The following is a 13,072-nucleotide window of genomic DNA, read 5'->3' as shown; positions in this document are numbered from 1 at the left end:
GTTCTCACAATAGGAGCGTGAGAGGTTCCTAGTGTGGAATGGAGAAACACCTTGTGGAGTACCATGCCAGGGTGTGGCAATGCCTCTGGTCGAGAGTGGAGAAAAACTGGACTTAGTATCCGTTGCCTTCTTAGAGGTTGAAATAGGACCCCTTACGTGGAGCGGGAATGGCCTGGTCTAGTATCTGCTCTCATACTGAGGGTTGACCCTGACACAGAGTGGGTATGAAGCTTGGTCTGGCTAAGAGATTGGGAGCAGCCTGAAACTCAAGGTGTTTTGTGGCCCCGGAACTGGAAGGGACAGGGGTGCCTGAAATGCACTGGGGATTCAGACCACCATTGCACTAGGGCACTTTTGCACAGAACACTTCAGCCCTTCCTGTCTGCACCCACTATCATTTGCCCTGGCCTTTTGGCTAGGGCAGGGATAATTTTTTATATTCCCCCGGCCTTCTGGCTGGGGCTTATTTATTTATTCACGTATTTTGCACTACACTGCACTTATTGATGTTTTTTGTAAGTCACGTCACTTTTTTTGTTGGGGTTTAGGTGAGACCATTGTGGGCCACCCTCTCACCTAGTTTCCAATGCCCTCTCCTTTTGGGAAGGGCCAGTGGCTGTTTCGATCCCCAGGGGGAAGCTTCGGCCAACCTTGGGGATACTCGAGGGTCCCTCTGCGCTTTGGCAAATGGGAAACCACAGTCCCTTTTTCCCCTCAGTAGGCCTTTTGGCTCTGAGGGGTTGGGGAGTAACGGGGCCCTTCTCGTTTTGGAGAGGGTCCAAGAACCTGTGCCCCAGCACGTTTGGCACAGACACTGGGTGATGAAGCCATGCACCTCAGGCTTAAAAAAAACAAAAACAACCTGCTAGAGGGAAATATTTGGTGGAGTACCTGTTCTTACACTAGGAGCGTGAGAGGTTCCTAGTGTGTAATGTATAAACACCTTGTGGATTACCATGCCGGGGTGTGGAAATGCCTCTGGTCGAGAGTGGAGAAAAACTAGGCTTAGTATCCACCGTCCTTCTAAGGGGTTGAAATAGGACCCCTTGCATGGAGTGGAGAATGGTCCAGTCTAGTATCTTCTCTCGTACTGGGGGTTGACCCTGGCACAGAGTAGGTATGAAGCTTGGTCTGGCTGGAGGTCAGGAGCAGCCTGGGGTGATATGTGCCACTGGTGCAGGAAGAGCCAGGGCTGCCCGAATATGCAGTGGTGATGTCTGCCCATCTTTGCACTTTTACGGCACTTTGCACTTTCACTTCTCCAACTTCTGCTGCACTTTTTTCCTTTTCCCTGGCCTTTCAGCTAGGGCAGGGATAATTTTTGAAACCCCCCCCCCCCCCCGCCGGCCTTCTGGCTGGGGCTTATTTATTTATTCACATGTTTTGCTCTATTTTGCACTACACTGCACTTATTTATGTTTTCTGTACGTCACGTCACTGTTTTTTGTTGGGGTTTAGGTGAGACCCTTATGGGTCACCCTTTCCCCTAGTTGTTAAGGCCCTCTCCTCTTGGGGAGGGCCAGAGGCTGTTTCGATCCCCAGGGGGAAGCTTCGGCCAACCTTGGGGGGACCCACAGTCCCTTTTTCCCCTCAGTAGGCCTTTTGGCTCTGAGGGGATGGGGAGTAACAGGGCCCTTCTTGTTTTGGAGAGCGTCCAAGAACCTAAGCCCCCAGCATGTTTGGCACAGACACTGGATGATGAAGTCACGCACCTCGGGCTTCAAGTAAAAAAAAATAAAAAAATGTTCTTAGTTTAATATCTGATACGCCCCCTATCTGGGGGCCATATATTAAATGGATTTTTAGAACAGGGAGATGGAAGAAGAGCTTGCTCTGTCCACTCCACGCATTGACCCGGTATTGCAGTACCTCCGGTACCGGTGCACCTTTCCTATTCTGTCTTCCAAAAATAGACTAGTGACGACGTCATTGCTTTTTCCCAGGGTTTGCATTTGCAAAGGTCTTGCAGCATTGCTAAACTCCTTGATTTTGGGGGATTTTTCAAGCAGGCTTAGACTGTTGCAAAACTGTATTCAAGCGTTGCTGTTCCTTGCAAAATGCTACAATAGATGAATAAAATGAATAAAAGCACCTAAAAACTACCGTGTGTGGTCTTTTTTTGTGTCTACTTCTTGTCTCCATTGAGTTCCCTCCTTCTATCCAAGGCAAATTTAAATGCTGGGGGGCCATGTAGATGTGAGGCCTATGTAGGCCTAATTCCGGAATGCAAACTAAGAGCACGCTAACAAACATTCCCACTTCAAAATCAATTCCTAAATTTCCTAACTTACTATTATTATTATCATCCTTCTGTTTGGCTTTTCGAACCCTTTCTTGTTTGGAATTTATTTATTTTTGTGACAGTGGTGTCCACGCTGGCTGCAGGAGGTGTGGATAGTTGCTGTAGAGACAGTAAAGGAACAACTTCTGATGTATGTATATGCTGCATCTATCTCCGCGTGTGGGTGTCTCCCTCAAGTGGATGTCAGCAAGCAAGCCAAGCGAATGCAGTCCATACAGCAAAGCTCATTGTGACATCGCATGTGGACGCATCACGATGACATAACAGATCCCTTCCACTGTAGTGAAAAATGTAAATCTGCTAGGTTGGACGGACTTGTTGAAATAATCCGGACTTCATGGAAAGGTTCAACGCAACCACGGAACCTTCCATTGAAAAATTAATGTTCCACTGCTTGATTGATGAAGTGCATAGCATTGTGTAAGTGTGATAAGCATGGAGCCAGAGACGGGCGTCAGACGTCTGGTGGGTGTGGTTGTCGGAGGCGGACCACATGTAAATGATTGTGCATCATCCAGCCAGCAAGACAGGAGAGAAAACTCACGATGCAGGAGTGAGTGAGGGAATGTGGGTGAGTGGGTGTGTGCCTGCTTGCTTGTTGGTCAGGATTTCTCCTTCTTCGTCGCCGCCGCCAAAAGTAAAATCAATCTACAGAGAGTATAGAGTAAGCATGTGGGGGGAGGGTCATTCTCCATAATGGGTTGTAGATCCTTTTTCAGCCGCGGGCCTCCCTTGGCCCCTATTCGGGTTATCGCTTCTCGAGCTTTTGGGTCAGACCAGGTGCAGTTGTACTTGGTCTGGGCTGAGGGGTTTTTAGTGGGGGGTCCAGTCCTTGGGCCCCTGGCTGGTGAGGAGGGATTCAGATTTTGTTCGTGGAGTGGAGGCGTTCCTTTTCTTCATTTGCATCATGGCAGCTATAGGATTGAAGCAAACGATTCGTTTTGTTGTCAGCGAGGAGAAAAGATCAGCTCGTGGATTGAAATTTATTGCACTGGATCTGCTGGAAGAAAAGGTTGGAATTAATGTTAAGGTGGATTTGCTTTGCATTCAAGAATTTCCCAATCAAAGAATGTATGATGTGTTCTTTCGCTGTTATGCAGACTGTGCTAGTGCTTTTCAAAAGCTGAAAGATTTTGAAGGAGATGCTTTGTTGGAGGGCTTTTCTTTTTCTCCTCTATTTTTCCTTTCAAGAAACACCTGTGACTATTCATTTATGCAATCCTTTTATGGATGAAAAACTTATAGAAGCCTTTTTGTGTAGGTACTGTTCATCTGTGAGGGGGGGAGCTAGGCTGATGAATATTGTTGGGGTTTGGAATGGGAAATGAAGTACTTTGTGAAACTCAAGAAATGCCCTGATAATATTTATGGAATTATGCACCCCCTGCAAACTTTACAGTTGCTGGAAATAGAGGTTTTCTTTATTATCCTGGGCAGCCCACTTACTGTCGGAAGTGTTTTGAATATGGACACAGGAGGGATGAATGTACCAAGAAAGCTGGTTGTTGCAGAAATTGCAAACAAGAAGGTCAAATTGCAAGTGAGTGCCCTGCCCCCAAGGCATGTGACTTGTGCAGTAAAGAAGGCCATACCTGTAAAGAGTGTCCTGGTTCTGATGAATACAGAATGCATTGTGTAAGGAAGGAGATCTTTTCTGAAGCCATGTGGAGAAAATGCCTGAAAATGGCTTTGGGAGAGAAGAAGGAACAGACTAATGTAATGGAGACAGGTGTGAGCTTGTTGCCGCAAAACTTGCGCCAGCACGTGTCTGAGCATCAGATGGTGGCTGGAAGTCCAGTGGCGGAGGGGTGTGAAGCAGGGCCGACCTCTGTGTATGTCAAAATGGCCACAGTGTTGGTGAAGAAGCAGGGGATGCAGCCTCTGCAGCAGCGAGGGCAGAGTCAGATAAAGGAGTGCTCTTCAATAGATGAAGATTCTGTGGAAAGTTCAGTGGCAATACCGGCAAGTGGTGTGTGCCTATCCATAGAAAGTCCGGACATTATGTCTGATTCTGCTAACTCTGAGAGTTTTCAATGGAAGGATGGGGCCAGATATTGCGTAAATGTGAAGAGCATGGGGTGGAAAGTAGTAGCAAAAACCCCCATATTAAAAGTGCCGCAACAGGAGAAGCGGGACAAGTATATGCAATGGACTGAAGTGTTAGCCGGCTATCCCAGCTGTTAGTTTCCCCCACGGACGCCCTGAAAGTGCGGGTTTTTTAGGAGGAGATGGAGGAAAAGAGTCGATGGAGGTATCCCTATCACATGGCAATGGATGAAGGGGACTCTGAGATTTCGGCTAAAATATGTTAAATGGTTCCTCTGTTTTAGCCAGCCGCACAATGGCTATAGAGTGTTTAAATTCCAAGTCTATATTAAGAATCCTGCAAGAAGAGCTGCTGTCTTAGATGAAATATGGTCCTTTGGAGCAGATATTGTGTGTCTGCAGGAAGGCGGCATTGATGGGTCCCTAAAGAAAAATGCGGGAAAGTTTAGTAATTGTTTTTTGGTCAGGGTCTAAAAGTAATAGAACGGATGGGGTAGGGGTACTTATTAGGAATAACAAGGTGGTGGTGGAGTCTTTTTTGGAAATAGAAGTAGGGCAGTGTATAATGTTAGTGTTAGGGTATAGAGGGTGGAGGTTTAGAATTTTGAATGTGTACACACCTGCAGATAAAAATGAGAGGGAAAATGTATTTGAAAAAATTAAGTTGTAGATCCCTGGGAGAATTCCTATAGTGTTGGGGGGGGATTTTAATTGTGTGATCAATAAGGGTGTAGGTTGTGGGAGGGGCGTGAATAAAGTGGATATAACTGTTAATGCAAATAATAAGTTATTTCTTTTTGCAGGATGTTGTGTTTCTGTGCAAAATAAAGCCACCGCCGGTGACTTATTGGACAGACAGTGGAAGGACAGCTTCACGGCTGGACTATGCTTTTGTGTCGAAAGGTGTGAATGTTTGTAAGTATAAACAGAGAAAAACTGTTTTCTGATCATGAATAGTTGGGTTTGTAATAGAAGGTTTGGTTGATGGTAAGTATGGAAATGGGGTATGGAAGTTGAATGCTAGTTTGTTGGAAGTGGAGGAAGTGAGGTGTGCCTTTGGGAAAATGTATGAAAGGTGTGTGTAGAAAGAGTGAGTTTGTGAATGTATTATGTTGGTGGGATTGGGTGAAAGAAAGGTGTAAAGTTTTTTTATGAAATGGTGGAATAGAATGGCTGAGAGAAAGAGGAGAATGTATGAGGTTGCAAATAAGAGATTGACATTTTTGTATCAATTGAGAGATATGGGTGTGGATGTGAGTGATGAAATTAGGGGTGAAAGGGAGACTATTAAGAGATGTATGTATGCGAGGGGAAGAGAAATTATTTTTAGAGCGAAAGTGGAGAGAATGGAGGAAGATGAAAGGTGTACGAGATATTTTTTCAAGAAGGCATGTCAGGGTAAGAGAGATATGAATGTGGCGATTGGGAAAGATGAGAATGAGGTGTGTGGTGATAAAATGATGTATGTGATTGAGGTCTTTTATAAAGAGTTATATAAGAGGAATGAATGTGATGCTAGTATGGCGAGTGAGGTGTTAAGTGTCTTGTGTGATAAAGTGAGGGATGATGAGAAAGAGGGTTTGGTGTGTGAGGTTAGTGAGGGTGAGATGAAAAAGGTATTGATGACTGCTGGGAGGAATAAAACTCCAGGTATGGATGGGCTGTCTGTGGAATTTTATGGGTGTTTTTGGGAGGTGATTAAAGAAGAATTGATGGATGTGTATAGATATATGTGGGTGAATGGTTGTTTGTGTGAGTCTATGTGTGAAGGTATGGTTGTATTAATTCACAAAAAGGGTGATAGGAAGAGGCTGGGTAATTGGAGGCCAATTACTCTGTTGAATGTTGATTATAAGTTGTATGCAAAGATGATTGCAGACAGAATGAGGAATGTTGTGAGTCAGGTGATTGGTGAAGAACAAGTATGTGTGGTGCCTGGGAGAAGAATGGTTGATAATTTGGTTTTGTTGAGGGATGTGATTGAGGATTGTATTATAGGCGAAAGAAGAGGTGTATGATATTGGCAATAGATTTTGAAAAGGCGTATGATAGGGTTTCGCATGAGTTTATGTTTAGTGTGTTGGTGAGAATGGGGTTTCTGGATCTGTTTGTTGAAAGGATTAGAAGTTTGTATAAGGGAGTAGGGAGTAGTGTGTTGGTGAATGGTAATATGACCGGGAGGATCACGGTTGAATCGGGTGTTAGGCAAGGGTGTCCATTATCTCCATTTTTATTTATTTGTGTGATTGAGCCACTGTTGCGAATGATTATAAGGGATAAGGTGGTGAGGGATTTTTTGATACCGGGGAGTGGGGGGAAGACTTTAAAGGTAATGGGCTATATGGATGATGTGACACTGGTATGTGAGAGTAGAGCTGCTTTGAATAGATATAAATTATTAATTAGTTGTTTTTGTAGTGTGTCGGCATTTAGAGTCAATTGGGACAAGAGCAAATTTAAATGTTTCAGAGATAGTGAGGTGGAAGTAGAGGCTGTTGAGTGAGTGAAAGGAGGATTGAAAGTGCTTAGGGTCACGTTTGAAAGCGATTTGAAAGGGAATGAGAGTTGGGATGAATGTGGTGAGACGATTGTGAGAAAAGTGAATTTTTGGAAGTTGCGTGAGTTGTCTGTGACTGGGAAGGTGCTTGTAATTAAGAGTGTGATTTTACCTTTGTTGTTATTTGTGGCATGTGTGTTCCCAATTAGTGGGCGGAATCTGCAAAAGATAAATAGGATATTATTTTTGGGGATGTAAGATGGAGAGACTGAAGAGAGAGAATGTATTGAAAAAGAGATGTATTGGTGGGATTGATTTTCCGAATGTCGAGGTGTTTTGGGGGGTGAATGGTATTGTGTCTTTAGTTAGGATGTATGAGAATGGGAGTAAAGCTGCGTGTATGATGACGTATATGGCTGGATGCATGTTGTGTGGTCTAGGGTGGTGTAAGAGGGATTTGTGTAAGCCTGTGGCCTCCAATTGGCCAGTCTGGTATTGTATGATTGAAAAGTTTATTAGAAAGTTTGGGTTGAGTGGTTTGAGAATGTGTGATTTTAAAGAGAAGCGTAAGGTGTTGAGGGTGTTGCAAGATAAGGTGAGTATGTATAATATTGATAATCTGAGGGAGGTAGAAGTAAGAGGTTTGTAAGCGTTTGAGTGTGAAAGGGATAACAAATAGGCAGAAAGATATTGTGTGGATGGGTGTGCATGGTATTAAACTGGTATGTGAAGTACAGAAGAGGCGTGACTTAGTACAAATGGATACGTGCCCTAGGGATGGATGTGATGCAAGTGAAACTATTTTACATTTATTTTGGAATTGTAAGTTTTCTAGGGAAGTGTGGAAGGGAGTGGGTGGTCTTTGTAAAGAAGTGACTGGAATTAGGATGATGACGTGGAAGGTGGCAATGTTTGAATGTTAGGCTAATCTGCGTGTATGCATCCCCTGGTAAGAATGAGTGTTTGGAGCTTTTCCAAACCCTGCAGGTGCAGCTTGCAACCACTAGGGCAGTAGTGATGGCAGGAGACTTCAACTGCACCATGGAGAAGAATGGATGCAGCACCTGCAACTCTACCAAGCTTGATGTGACATCTAAAATGCTTATAGACATGGTGAACGAAGCATCATATGGGCTCCATGAATTACACGTGGAGCCGCCCCAATGGCTCTGTGCACTCCCACATTGACTTTGTGTTCACCTCTAGAGCAGTGAAGCAAACTAGGCATACTATGGTCCCATGCTTCTTCTCAGACTACAGGGCCATTCTCTTCCAAGGAGTCCTGGGCAATGGATTTTTCTCCTGGCTCCTGGAAGTTGAATTGTGCCCTACTGGAAAGAGGATGTGCTGGTGGAGCTGAAGAATGCCTATATCATATGGAAAACTGACAAATGTTATCTTGATTGTATGAGTGACTGGTGGGAATATGCTAAGGCTAACATTCACAATTTCTTTCAGGTTAAGGGCAGACAACCGACGTGCAACCAAAAGCCGAACTTCAGGAGACTGCAAAGACAACTGCAGTCCCTGCTGAACCTCCAATGGTGCGGCTGGGACATGAGACGAGCTGGATGAGACCAAAGGGTGCCTGAAAAGGCACTTTGAGGAGGAATCCAGACGCACTGTCTTCCGTTCCAAGGTGGAGAACCTGGAGAACGGTGAGAAATATAACTCTTTCTTTTTCAGGAAACTCCACTCTGGCGACACGCCCCTGACTAAGCTGCGAGATGAGACCAGTATTCCCAGACAGGGGAAGGAGGGCGTGATGAAAGTCGTCCGAAACTATTACAGCAACCTCTACTCCCCTAAGACAACAGGTATCACTAACACCATTGATCCTGCAAGTAAAGCAGCTCTGGATGCTCCCTTGGCGTTGGGGGAGTTGCACTCTGCCGCCAGATCCTTTAGGCAGAGCAGAACCCCAGGCAGTGATGGTCTCCCAGCAGAGCTCTATGTAGCGCTGTGGGACCTCATTGGCCTGGACCTGCTCGAGCTGTATGAGGAGGTGGTTGTGGAGGGCAAAATGCCTCTATCGCTGAGGGAGGGAATGATCACAATCTTTTAAAAGCGTAAGGGAGAAGTGAGCTGAAAAATTGGAGGCCCATCTCTCTCTTAAACGTGGACTACAAGATCCTCGCCAAGGTACTCATCAACAGGCTGAATGTGGTCATCGGACAGATCATTCACCCGGACCAGACCTGTGGCAAACCTAGCCGCAGGATTGCAGACAGCCTTGCCCTCCTCAGACACATGGTCCATTACATCAAGGACCGGAATGTGCACGCGGCTCTGGTCAGCCTTGACCATGAGAAGGCCTTTGATCGTGTCTCACATGAGTTGATGGGCAGTGTGCTGCATAAATTTGGGCTTAGTTAAATGTTTTGTACGTATGTTAACCTGATGTACCTTGACATTCCCAGCTCGGTGTTGGTGAATGGCTGGAAGACTGACCCCTTTTCCATTCTGTCTGGGGTCATACAAGGCTGCCCTCTTTCACCTCTTCTTTTTGTTTGTGTTATAGAGTTCCTGGCTGCGTGCATCAGACAGAATCCAGAGATCAGAGGGGTCATTGCACCGGGTCGTGATTGACGAGAGGCCAAGTGTTCGCTGTACATGGACGACGTCACTGTCTTCTGCGCAGACCAGAGTTCGGTGACAGCACTCATCCAGACCTGCGAGAACTTCAGCCGAGCTTCAGGGACTAAAGTCAACTGCGGGAAGTCAGAGGGTATGCTCTTCGGAAAGTGGCACCTGTCATCCTCTGCACCATTTCCTTTTGCTATCAAGCCCGACTTCATTAAGATCCTGGGAATCTGGTTCGGTGGCGAGGGTGCAGCCCTGAAATATTGGGACGAGAGACTGGCGACTGTTCGACTAAATATTGGATTGTGGGGCCTCAGAGAACTCACCATCGAGGGGAAATAACTTGTGCTGCTCAACGAGATTCTTCCCGTTCTGCAGTACACTGCGCAAGCCTGGACACCTCTGGCCAAGGTCTGCAGGGCCATCACAAGGGCAGTGTTTCACTTCATCTGGGGCTCCAAGATGGACAGAGTTAAGCAATCAGTATTGTACAAGGAGCCCCTGAAATGTGGAAAGGGAATACCTGATATCCCCACCATACTGCAAGCCTTCTTTGTGTGTAACTGCATCTGCAGGACTTTGTGTGAGAACTTTAAAGACCCTACAGGAAACTACATGTGCCGTTTCTTCCTCCTGCCCCTTTGGAGGGTCCTCGGCTGGGACAAATGGGATCGCTCCATCCCTTATAACTGGAACACCCCCTGGTTCTACCTGTACGTGTCCAAGTTCGTGAGAAAGCACCAACTTGAGGGAGTTAAACCTGACTTGTGGAAACCAAAGACCATCTACAAGCTCATCAAAGCTATGGACGTCATGGAGCAGATTCCAGGGCTCCCTTCAGCAACTGCCAAACAGGTCTGGGAGAATGTGGCCCCCAAAAGGCTCACAAACAGACACAAAGACCTGTCGTGGATGGCCATTCAAGGGGGTTTTCCCCTCAGGTCATTCATGCACTCCCGGAACCTGTGCAGGTACAGACATTGCCCCAGGTGCATCAACGCCGCCAACATACTCGACCAGATACTGGGAGACGACTCGCCGCCACCCGAGAAGGGTGACCCGGCACCCGATGCCGAGGAAGCCCCGCCTGACTGAGTGGTAACGTAAATGTTGAATTGTAACTGTTGCCTAGCCTTTCTTTTTCTCCCAACTAATGGCGTCTTTTTCTATTTTCACCATTAATGTGAGGAGTATTAAGGATAAGCTTAGAAGACAGTCTGTGTTTACTTTCTTAGAAAGTCAGAAATGCGATGTGTATATGTTGCAGGAATGCTCTCTTCCCTTCAAGTCATACAAACATCTGGGCAGGCAGTGGTCTCACGGCGCCTCCTATTGGTCCGGTGGGGGGGGGGGGGTGTAAGTCTGCGGGGGTCGCTATTCTTATTAGGGGGAGCCTCTTCCCGCTGGATTCTGTTCAGAAGCTTGTCTGCGGCAGATTACTTGTCGCAGACGGCTCCTGGGCAGGTGAGCCTGTTAGGCTAATCTGCGTGTACGCACCCCCTGGTAAGAATGAGCGTTTGGAGCTTTTCCAGACCCTGCGACTGCAGCTCGCAACCACTAAGGCGGTAGTGGTGGCAGGAGACTTCACCATGGAGGAGGATGGACGCAGCACCAGCAACTCTACCAAGCTGGATGTGACGTCTAAACTGCTTATAGAAATGGTGACCGAAGCATCATTGCGGGTCACTATGGGCTCCATGGGGGCCCCAATGGCTCTGTGCGTTCCCGCATTGACTTTGTGTTTACCTCTAGAGCAGTGAAGCAGACTAGGCATACAATGGTCCCCTGCTTCTTCTCAGACCACAGGGCCATTCTCTTCCAAGGAGTTCTGGGCAGTGGTTTTTCACCTGGCCCAGGCTCCTGGAAGTTGAATTGTTTCCTACTGGCGGTGCTGAAGGATGCCTACATCACATGGAAAAATGACAAATGTTGTTTTGACTGTATGAGTGACTGGTGGGAATATGCTAAGGCTAACATTCGCAGTTTCTATCAGGTGAAAGGCAGACAACAGGCGTGCGACCGAAAGAGGAACTTCAGGAGACTGCAAAGACAACTGCAGTCCCTGCTGGACCTCCAATGGTGCGGCTGGGACGTGAGAGACTAGCTGGATGAGATCAAAGGGAGCCTGAAAAGGCACTTTGAGGAGGAATCCAGACGTATAGTCTTCCGTTCCAAGGTGGAGAACCTGGAGAAGGATGAGAAATGTAACTTTCTTTTTCTGGAAACTCCACTCTGGCCACACGCCCCTGACTGAGCTGCGAGATGAGACCGGTATTTCCAGACAGGGGAAGCAGGGCGTGATGAAAGTCATCAGAGACTACTACAGCGACCTCTACTCCCCTAAGACCACAGACAGTGAGGAGGCTGATAAGTTCCTGTCAGGTATCACTAACACCATTGATCCTGCAGGCAAAGCTGCCCTGGATGTTCCCTTGGCGTTGGAGGAGTTGCACTCTGCCTCCAGATCCTTTAGGCAGGGCAGGACCCCGGGCAGTGATGGTCTCCCAGCAGAGCTCTATGTAGCGCTGTGGAACCTCATTGGACCAGACCTGCTCGAGATGTATGGGGAGATGGTGGTGGAGGGCAAAATGCCCCCATCGCTGCGGGAGGGAATGATCATGATCTTGTATAAGCGTAAGGGGGAGAGATGTGAGCTAAAAAATTGGAGGCCCATCTCTCTCTTAGACGTGGACTACAAGATCCTCGCCAAGGTGGTCGCCAACAGGCTGAAGGCTGTCATCGGACAAATCATTCACCCGGACCATGCCTGCGGCATCCCCGGTCGCAGGATTGCAGACAGCCTTGCTCTTCTCAGAGACACGGTCCACTACATCAAGGACCGGAACGTTCACGCGGCCCTAGTCGGCTTGGACCAGGAGAAGGCCTTTGATCGTGTCTCACATGAGTTGATGGGCAGGGTTCTGCATAAATTTGGCCTCGGTAAAATGTTTTGTACGTATGTTAACCTGATGTACCTTGACATCCACAGCTCGGTGCTGGTGAATGGCTGGATGACTGACCCCTTTTCTAGTCTGTCTAAGGTCAGACAAGGCTGCCCCCTTTCACCTATTCTTTTTGTTTGTGTTATAGAGCTCATGGCTGTATGCATCAGACAGAATCCAGAGATCAGAGGGATCACCGCACCGGGTCGTGACCGACGAGAGGCCAAGTGTTCGCTGTACATGGACGACGTCACTGTCTTCTGCGCGGATCATCGCTCAGTGACAGCACTCGTACAGACCTGCGAGAACTTCGGCCGAGCCTCAGGGGTTAAAGTCAACTGCGGGCAGTCAGAGGCTATGCTCTTCGGAAAGTGGCACCTGTCATCCTCTGCACCATTTCCTTTTGCCATCAAGCCTGACTTCATTAAGATCCTGGGAGTCTGGTTTGGCGGCGAGGGTGCAGCCCTGAAATGCTGGGACGAGAGACTGGCGACTTTCTGCCAAAAGATTGGATTGTGGAGCCTCAGAGAACTTACCATCGAGGGGAAATCACTTGTGCTGCGCAACAAGATTCTTCCCGTTATACAGTACACCGCTGGTCGCGGTCTGCAGGGCCATTACAAGGGCAGTGTTTCACTTCATCTGGGGCTCCAAGATGGACATAGTTAAGCGATCAGTTATGTACAAGAAGTCTCTCAAAGG

The 13,072-nt window shown here is 47.2% G+C and overlaps 1 pseudogene; it reads left to right on the top strand.

The window, feature by feature from the left end:
* Positions 1-1,710: 1,710 nt before the first annotated feature.
* LOC134899785 (U2 spliceosomal RNA) lies at positions 1,711-1,891 on the top strand (annotated as a pseudogene).
* Positions 1,892-13,072: the final 11,181 nt, after the last annotated feature.

The sequence above is a fragment of the Pseudophryne corroboree genome, chromosome 3 (genome assembly GCF_028390025.1).
Source record: "Pseudophryne corroboree isolate aPseCor3 chromosome 3, aPseCor3.hap2, whole genome shotgun sequence".
In the NCBI taxonomy this organism is placed as follows: Eukaryota; Metazoa; Chordata; class Amphibia; order Anura; family Myobatrachidae; genus Pseudophryne; species Pseudophryne corroboree.
Note: the sequence above shows the minus strand (reverse complement) of the source record. Positions and strands in the feature narration are given on the sequence as shown.